This window comes from Colobus angolensis, unplaced genomic scaffold, assembly GCF_000951035.1.
Source record: "Colobus angolensis palliatus isolate OR3802 unplaced genomic scaffold, Cang.pa_1.0 Scaffold580, whole genome shotgun sequence".
Taxonomy (NCBI): Eukaryota; Metazoa; Chordata; class Mammalia; order Primates; family Cercopithecidae; genus Colobus; species Colobus angolensis.
In genome coordinates this window covers 48,210-57,704 of record NW_012119377.1, presented here as the reverse complement: position 1 = coordinate 57,704, position 9,495 = coordinate 48,210, and the positions used below count along the sequence as shown (strand labels likewise).

Sequence of the window (9,495 nt, the reverse complement as noted above, 5' to 3'; positions counted from 1 at the left end):
AGCTTGCAGTGAGCCGAGATCGTGCCACTGCACTCCAGCCTGGGCGACAGAACGAGACTCCGTCTCAAAAAAAAAAAAGCTCCCCCTACTGAGCACCTTGCGTCCCCGGCCCCTGCCCACCAGAGAACAACCCCCTTTGACTGTAATTTTCCACTACCTACCCAAATCCCATAAAACGGCCTCACCCCTATCTCCCTTCGCTGACTCTCTTTTCGGACTCAGCCCGCCTGCACCCAGGTGATTAAAAAGCTTTATTGCTCGCACAAAGCCTGTTTGGTGGTCTCTTCACACGGACGCGCGTGGAATTGTCTATTCTTGAAGTTCCTCATTTAAACAGAGGTCAAGGAGTAGGCACCTGGTAGTATCAAGCCTGAAACAAAGCAATAACGTGATGTTTCACCCAAGCCCAGAGTCCTAAGATCACAGACGACTAGGCTGTGTCTGACTGGAAGCTCCTCAGCTCCCTCTCTGCAGTTCCCTGCCCTAAGAGAATGTCACCACCTGCTGAGAGCAGCAGTACCACTCTAGGGAGCCTTTGGTGGTAAAAGAAAGATCCCCTGATGTCTCCAACCTAACCCTTTGGTGAGGTGACAGGATATCTGGCTTGCCACAAAGATTTATTTATTTATTTATTTTTATTATTATTATTATTATTTTTGAGGCGGTGTCTCGCTCTGTCGCCCAGGCTGACTGCAGTGGCACGATCTCGGCTCACTGCAAGCTCCGCCTCCCGGGTTGCCGCCATTCTCCTGCCTCAGCCTCCCGAGTAGCTGGGACTACAGGTGCCGGCCACCACGGCCGGCAATTGTTTTTGTATTTTTAGTAGAGACGGGGTTTCACTGTGTTAGCCAGGATGGTCTCGATCTCCTGACCTCGTGAGCCGCCCGCCTCGGCCTCCCAAAGTGCTGGGATTCCAGGCGTGAGCCACCGCGCCCCGCCCACAAAGATCTTTTTGACCAGACATATCCTAGCTAAGGGATGTCCAAACACCGGAATGTGAGGCCAGCCTCCCATCAGACTTAAACTTTTGACAGGAGAACAAATCTCAAACTGATGAATCAGTCATGTAGCTAGCTAGCTATAGAGCTTTCAACTTAAATTAGCAGCAGCTGCCCAATGCCATGTGCAGTAACAAACTGGTTTTGGGGTTTTTTTGATTTTAATGTTGTGTGTTATTTGCTTGTTTGTTCATTTATTTATTTCTAGACGAGGTCTCGCTATGTTGCTCGGGCTGGTCTGAAACTCCTGGGTTCAAATGAGCTTCCCACCTCAGCACTCCAAAGTGCTGGGGTTACAGGTGAGAGCCACCACCCCCAGCCATAATGTATTTAAACCCTTATTTAAATAAACTTGTTTTCAAAACATCTGAAAAAAACAAATAAAATAAAATGGTCACCTTACAATAAGTTTTAATATCTAGTAGAGCTGGATTTTTCTCTATTAAACTTACTTTTACAAATTCCTAGACATTCTTGCATATTTCCACTCAGATGAATCTTTAAGATGATTTTGTCAGCTATCCAAAAAGTACTGTGGAGTTTTAAAATCAGAATGGTGATAAATTTATAAATTAATTTGGGAATAATTACTACTTTTGCAAAATTCAATCCTTTGCTGTCCCTCTGGATTAATTTTAGTCTCCTTTATATAGGTGTTATACAATTTCTTCATTAATATCGTATTTATGAGTCACCTATAATGTGCAAGGCACTGTTTATTCTTGTATGCTGGACATACAAGAATATGTCCCTGTTTTCATGGCATTTACAATCTAGCTGGGGAGGGAGACAACATTTTTAAAAACAAATAGCCGGGCGCGGTGGCTCATGCCTATAATCCTAGGACTTTGGGAGGCTGAGGTGGGCAGATCACGAGGCTAGGAGTTTGAGACCAGCCTGACCAACATAGTGAAACCCCGTTTCTACTAAAAATACAAAAATTAGCCGGGCATGGTAGTGCACGCCTGTAGTCCCAGCTACTCAGGAAGCTGAGGCAGGAGAATCACTTGAACCCATGAGGCAGAGGTTGCAGTCAGCTGAGATGGCACCACTGCACTCCAGTGTCAGCAACAGAGTGAGACTCTGTCTCAAAATAAAATAAAATAAAAACAAATATAATATGACAATTGGTGACAAGTGTTATAAGGAAAATAAACCTGGGTAAGAGCATAAAGAATAAAAGGAAAGGAATGCTATTTTACATAGGCTGATCAGGGAAGGCTTTTCTGATAGGTAAAACTTTAGCAGAAACTTAAAGGAGGTGAATGAATCAGTCATGAGGATATCAAGGTAAAGAGCATTGCAGGCAGTAAGTACAAAGCCCTAAGGCTCAAGCATGACTGGCTTGTTTGAGGAACAGCAGGAAGCTAGTGTGACTGAAGTACAGGTGATAAAATCTGAGTGCTAACCAGGGACCAGGTTATATAAGTCCTTGTAGGTCATGGGAACGATTTTGGATTTTATTCTGAGTGGGTTTAAAAGGCACTGAGAGGCCGGGCGCGGTGGCTCAAGCCTGTAATCCCAGCACTTTGGGAGGCCGAGACGGGCGAATCACAAGGTCAGGAGATCGAGACCATCCTGGCTAACACGGTGAAACCCCGTCTCTACTAAAGAATACAAAAAACTAGCCGGGCGAGGTGGCTGGCGCCTGTAGTCCCAGCTACTCGGGAGGCTGAGGCAGGAGAATGGCGTAAACCCGGGAGGCGGAGCTTGCAGTGAGCTGAGATCCGGCCGTTGCACTCCAGCCTGGGCGACAGAGCGAGACTCCGTCTCAAAAAAAAAAAAAAGGCACTGAGAGGTTTTAAACTAAGAAGCGACATGTCTGATTTATTCTTTTAAAGGATCACTGTCACTTCTATGAGGAGAATAGAATGGCAAAGGTGGAAGTTGGGAACTCAGTTAAATCCAGGAGATACACATGATGGTAGCTTGGGCCAGGGTGGTGGTGAGACTAATTTGTGCTCAGAACAGAAAGAAGTGAGCCAGGACCTCTGCCATCCAGAGGCATTTACCAAACAGGAGGTGTTCCTTAAGTGAGAGGGACACACGAGGCAATGAGTTAGTGACCTGCAGCTGCCAGGAAAGTAGACCCTGGACTCTGGGTAATATCTCTGTGTGTGTGTGTGTCTCACACACACACACACACACACACACACACGCTCAACTAGGATTCTGTTGTAGTCTTTGCCCTAGGGGTCATTTGCCTACCCCAGGAAACAACTGATAGGCAAGCAGTGCTTTGGGGTGGACACTGGAAACTGAAGAAAGCAGCTGAAGCTGTGCACCAGCCAAAGGGGACTCCTAGCGCAAATTACACTCTCTTGTGCAGAGAGAACTCAAAGGACTACGCTCTGGAATATGGAAACAGAAAAATCCTCAAGCTTTGTTTCCAGATCACTAATGCTTTCAGATGGTGAGTCATGACTAAGGCAAGCTTTGAGAGAGGCCAGAAACCCAGAGAGGTCAGCATAGCATGCAGGGATAGCTTTTAACCTGAAGGTGTTTGACCATTCCAAAGAGGTATGTGAGAAGCTGAGCTGCTCATTTGTTGGTTTATGGGGCTGGGGGCAAAAGGTGGAATCTAAGGTGCACTGTTCCTTGCTTTGGGTTTGGAAACTAGATAGCTACACCCTAGGAGCAAGGACGAACCAGAAGTAAATTCGCCTTCATGACCTCCATAGACCAGATTTATCATTTGACTGGCCCACAAAATATCAAGATTTAAACTTGGAATAAGGTAATCCCATAGTTTTCCCATACTATTAGTGCCCCAGGCACTTGGTAAGGAACAAAAAAAATCCTTTCTTGTGGGGAAAAGAAAGAGAGATCAGCCTGTTACTGTGTCTATATAGAAGGAAGTAGACATAAGAGACTCCATTTGGCTCTGTATTTGAGATGCTGTTAATCTGTGACCTTACCTCCAATTTTGTCCTTGCAAGAGACATGTGCGAAGGTGACTTAAGGTTTAATGGATATTGGGCTGTGCAGGATGTGTCTTTGTTAAACAAGTACCTGAAGGCAGCTTGCTGGCTAAAATTCCTGCCCCTCCCTGGGCAATGGAACATCTCCGGGTAAAACCCATTGTGTGCTTTATTTACTGAGTAAGGAGAAAACCGCCTTTAGGAATAAGGTGGGGCTTGCTGGAGCAATACTGCTAAAAGGTTTATGGAGATGTTCGCATATGCATCTCAAGGCACAGCATTTTCCTTTAATTTTATTCATGTTACAAGGATTTTTGTTCATATGTCTTACTGCTGACCTCCCTAGGATGACCCTATTATCCTGCCACTTCCCTTTTTCTTTGATGGTAAAGATAATTATCAATAAATACTAAGGGAACTCAGAGGCCGGTGCCGGCGTGGGTCCTCTGTAAGCTGAGCGCCGGTCCCCTGGGTCCCGCTTTTCTTTCTCTATACTTTGTCTTTATTCCTTTTCTCAAGTCTCTCGTCCCACCTAACGAGAAGCACCCACAAGTGTGGAGGGGCAGGCCACCCCTTCACTTTCTGGGAAAAGATAATATTATTCCAAGTCTCAAATTATCTCTATAAATAATTCTTCAGGGCCGGGCACAGCGGCTTATGCCTGTAATCCCAGCACTTTGGAAGGCCAAGGCGGGTGGGTCACTGGAGGTCAGGAGTTCGAGACCAGCTGGGCCAACATGGTGAAACCCCATCTCTATGAAAAATACAAAAATTAGCTGGGCGTGGTGGCAGGCACCCGTAACCACAGCTGTAATCCCAGCTATTCGGAAAGCTGAGGCAGGAGAATTGCTTGAACCCAGTTGCAGTGAGTCAAGATCGCGCCACTGCACTCCAGCCTGGGTGACAAGAGCAAGACTCCATCTCAAAAAGAATAATAATAATAATAATTCAAATAGGATATCCAACACATAACTAAAGATAACCAGGGGCCAGGTGCGGTGGCTCACGCATGAAATCCCAACACTTTGGAAGGCTGAGGTGGGCAGATCACGAAGTCAGGAGTTCGAGACCAGCCTGGCCAATATGGTGAAACCCTGTCTCTACTAAAAATACAAAACTTAGCTGGACGTGGTGGCGGATACCTGTAATCCCAGCTACTTGGGAGGCTGAGGCAGGACAATCGTTTGAACCTGAGAGGTGGAGGTTGCAGTGAGCTGAGATCATGCCATTGCACTACAGCCTGGGCAACAAGCGTGAAACTTCATCTCGAAAAATAAAAAAGAAAAGAAAAGAAAAAGAAAGAAAAAAAAGAAAAGTACAGTAAATTATTTTTATTTTTATTTTTTTTGAGACGGAGTCTCGCTCTGTCACCCAGGCTAGAGTGCAGTGGCCGGATCCTGGCTCACTGCAAGCTCCGCCTCCCGGGTTCACGCCATTCTCCAAGTAGCTGGGACTACAGGCGCCTGCCACCTCGCCGGGCTAGTTTTTTGTATTTTTTAGTAGAGACGGGGTTTCACCGTGTAGGCCGGGATGGTCTCGATCTCCTGACCTCGTGATCCACCCGTCTCGGCCTCCCAAAGTGCTGGGATTACAGGCTTGAGCCACCGCGCCCGGCCAAATTATTATAATTAATTAGAGAATTTAGCAAATTGCTGGATATAAAATTAGCATTCAAAAGTAAATTATAGAAGTAAATAATTTTTATCCTGGGATAGGCAATAGTTCTTAGACAGCATCAAAAACACAAATGACAAAAGAAGAAAATAGATAAATTGGGCTTCATCAAAATTAAAAATTTTTGTACACCATAAATCACCATCAAGAAAGTAAAAAGACAACCTACAGAATGGGAGAAAATATTTGCAAACCATATATCTGACAAGGGACTTTTATTTAGAATGTATAATCTTAACATTCAATAATCTTTTTTTTAAAAAGCCCAATTTTTTTTTCTTTTTTTTTTTTTTTCCGAGATGGAGGCTGGCTTTGTCACCCAGGCTGGAGTGCATTGGCACCATCTCGGCTCACTGCAAGCTCCGCCTCCCAAGTTCACTCCATTCTCCTGCGTCAGCCTCCCAAGTAGCTGGGACTACAGGCACCCGCCACCATTTCCAGCTAATTTTTTCTATTTCTTAATGAAGATGGGGTTTCACCATGTTAGCCAGGATGGTCTTGATCTCCTGACCTCTTGATCCGTCCACCTCGGCCTCCCAAAGTGCTGGGATTATAGGCGTGAGCCACCATGCCCAGCCAAAAAAATTAAAAAGTCCAATTTTTAAAAAGGGGCAAAGGGGCCGGGCACGGTGGCTCATGCCTGTAATCTCAGCACTTTGGGAGGCCAAGGCAAGTAGATCAGGAGGTCAGGAGTTCGAGACAAGCCTGGCCAAATGGACCAGCCTGGCCAACATGGTGAAACCCCATCTCTGCTAAAAATACAAAGATTAGCCAGACGTGGTGGCAGTGCCTGTAATCCCAGCTACTCGGGAGGCTGAGGCAGGAGAATTGCTTGAACCTGGGAGGCAGAGGTTGCAATAAGCTGAGATCGCCCCATTGTACTCCAGCCTGGGGGACAGAGTGAGACTCCTACCCAAAAAAAAAAAAAAAAAGTTGGCAGGGGGCTGGGTGGCAAAGGGCTTAAGTAGACATTTCTTCAAAGAAGATATACAAATGGCCGATAAAGACGTTTAAAGATGTTCACGGCCAGATGTGGTGACTCATACCTATAATCCCAGCACTTTGGGCTGCCAAGGTGGGAGGATATCTTGAGCCCAGGAGTTCACGACCAGCCTAGGCAACATAGTGAGACCCTATCTCCATATAAAAACAAAAAATAAGGCTGGGCACAGTTGCTCACACCTGTAATCCCAGCACTTTGGGAGGCTGAGGCGGGCAGATCACCTGAGGTCAGGAGTTCAAAACCAGCCTGGCCAACATGGCAATACCCCGTCTCTACCAAAAACTACAAAAATTAGCCTGGCATGGTGGCGGGCACCTGTAATCCCAGCTACTTGAGGCAGGAGAATCGCTTGAACTTGGGAGGCCGAGGTTGCAGTGAGCCGGGATTGAGCCATTGCACTCCAGCCTGGGTGACAGAGCAAAACTCCGTCTCCAAAATAAATAAATAAATAAAATAAAGGTGTTTAACATCACTAATCATTAACGAAATGCAAACCAAAACCACGAGATACTATTTTACATGCAGAAGAATAGCTATAATTTTAAAAAGATAGAGTTTCACCAGTCTAGACGCTGAGCCGCTCATTCGCAACGTCACTTGGAAGCTGAAGCTGCACCTCCCACGTGGCCCCTCTGGCCAGCTGAGCACCTCAGATAAGAAATACACCCAGTCCAGCACCAGCAGGTTAGCCACCAGCATCAGCCCCACCCTCTGCAGCTGGGCTGTCCTGCTGCTCCACTCCCTGGCAGCAAGGTGTGATGGCCCAGGTGGCAATCACTGGAGCAAGCATGGCTGTGGACTCTGCTATGGGGCACACACTGGGTCATGCCATCAATGGGAGCTTCAGTGGAGTAAATAATGCTGAGCCCACAAGTGGTGACATCACTTACCAGGAGCCTCAGGGAACCCAGCCGGCCCAGCAGCAGTAACCTTGCTTGTATGAGATAAAATGGTTTTTGGAATGTGCCCAGAATTAGGGAGACAAAGTTCTGTGAGGGCTTCCATGAGGTGTTGAAGCAGTGCAGACTTGCAAATGGATTTATCTAATCAAGAAGTTCAAATTGAAGAAATGCAAAATCAGCTCTCATAACTAAGTTAATTTAGCGTAAAAATATAATTGATAGTTGGGCGTGGTGGCTCACGCCTGTAATCCCAGCACTTTGGGAGGACAAGGCAGGCGGATCACCTGAGGTCAGGAGTGCGAGACCAGCCTAACCAACATGGAGAAACCCTGTCTCTACTAAAAAAAAAAAAAAAAAAAAAAAAAAAAAAAAAAAAAACTAAAAATTAGCCTGGTGGCACATGCCTGTAATCCCAGCTACTCAGGAGACTGAGGTAAGAGAATCACTTGAACCACTGCACTCCAGCCTGGGCAACAAGAGCGAAATTCCGTCTCAAAAAAAAAAAAATACATATATATATATACACACACATATACACACATATATACACACACACACATATATATATACACATATATATATATTTAATAGTGCAGGTATAAAGTGTAAAACCATCAGTTAAACCAATCCTCTGTCATTCATTACTTTCTTGCTTCAGAATTGCAATAGAAGAGGGTGTTCTTATTTGGTAGAATTTCATTAAGATAGTATAGAATTTGGGGCTTGTCAAATGTTTGTGTGGCCTCCTTAAACCAGTTGTTGTGATTTTTTTGTTGTTGTTTTGTTTGTGAGTTAATTAGAATAAGGTGATTTTCTTCACCCAAAAAAGACAATAACAAGTGTTGCTGACAATGTGGAGAAATGGGAACCCTTACACATTGTTGGTGAGAATGTGAAATAATCTAGCTACTTTGGAAAAAATGGAAACAATCTACATGTCCATCAACTAATGAATGAATAAACAAAATGTGGTATATTTATACCAAATATTCCACTTATTCCATTAAATGGAATATTATTTGGCCATAAAAAGGAATGAAGTACTGATACATGCTACAACATGGATGAATCTCGAAGAAATTATGCTAAGTGAAGGAATCACTCACAAAAGACCACATATTATATAGTTCCATTTATTTGAAATGCAAAGCAGAAATTGTGACCCTTCCGCCCGACCGGAAGGGTGGTATTTGAAAGATGCGTTGGCCGGGTATAGTGGCTCACTCCTGTAATCCCAGCACTTCATGAGTCCGAGGTGGGTGGATCACCTGAGGTCAAGAGTTCAAGACCAGCCTGAAGGAAGGAGCCTAAAAATTGCACAGTACAAGAGACAATAGGCAAGACATGAAGAAGTAGTCATTGGAGGAATAGCATTCAGAAGATCAAAAGATCCTTCCCTCCAAAAGTATCATTTATTAAAGCCACTATACTTTATTGTATCAACAGAAGAGGGTGCTCTTGAGCCAATAAACCAAATAAGGTATCTGAATCCTTTTCTTCACATAGAATTAATCAAAACGTTATCAACGAATCAGGAAAATCCAGTATACTTTACAATAATCAGAAAATGATTATCTTTACAGAGTTACTATAAGGGGGTAAAAAAGCAAGAACCAAAACTTTTCAGCTGATGAAAATAAATACCCTCAAAAAAAAAGAGAAAAGAACAGTAAAGGAGAGAAAAACTTAAATATAATTAAACACACAATTGCAGATATGAAAGACTACTGTGAATAAAAAATTTAAGGATGGGCACAGTGGCTCACACCTATGATCCTAGCACTTTGGGATGCTGAGGCGGGTGGATCATTTGAGCCCCGTAGTTCTAGACCAGCCTGGCCAACATGGTAAAACCCTATCTCTACTAAAAATACAAAAATTAGCCAGGTGTGGTGGCGTGCACCTGTAATCCCAGCTACTCAGGAGGCTGAGGCAGGAGAATTGCTTGAGCCTGGGAAGTGGAGGCTGCAGTGAGCCAAGATTGCGCCACTGCACTC

The 9,495-nt window shown here is 44.6% G+C and overlaps 1 pseudogene; it reads left to right on the top strand.

Annotated features, from left to right (window-relative positions):
- The window catches only part of LOC105526258, a 22,109-nt pseudogene extending 14,466 nt beyond the window's left edge, over nt 1-7,643 (top strand).
- The last annotated feature ends 1,852 nt before the right edge of the window (nt 7,644-9,495 follow it).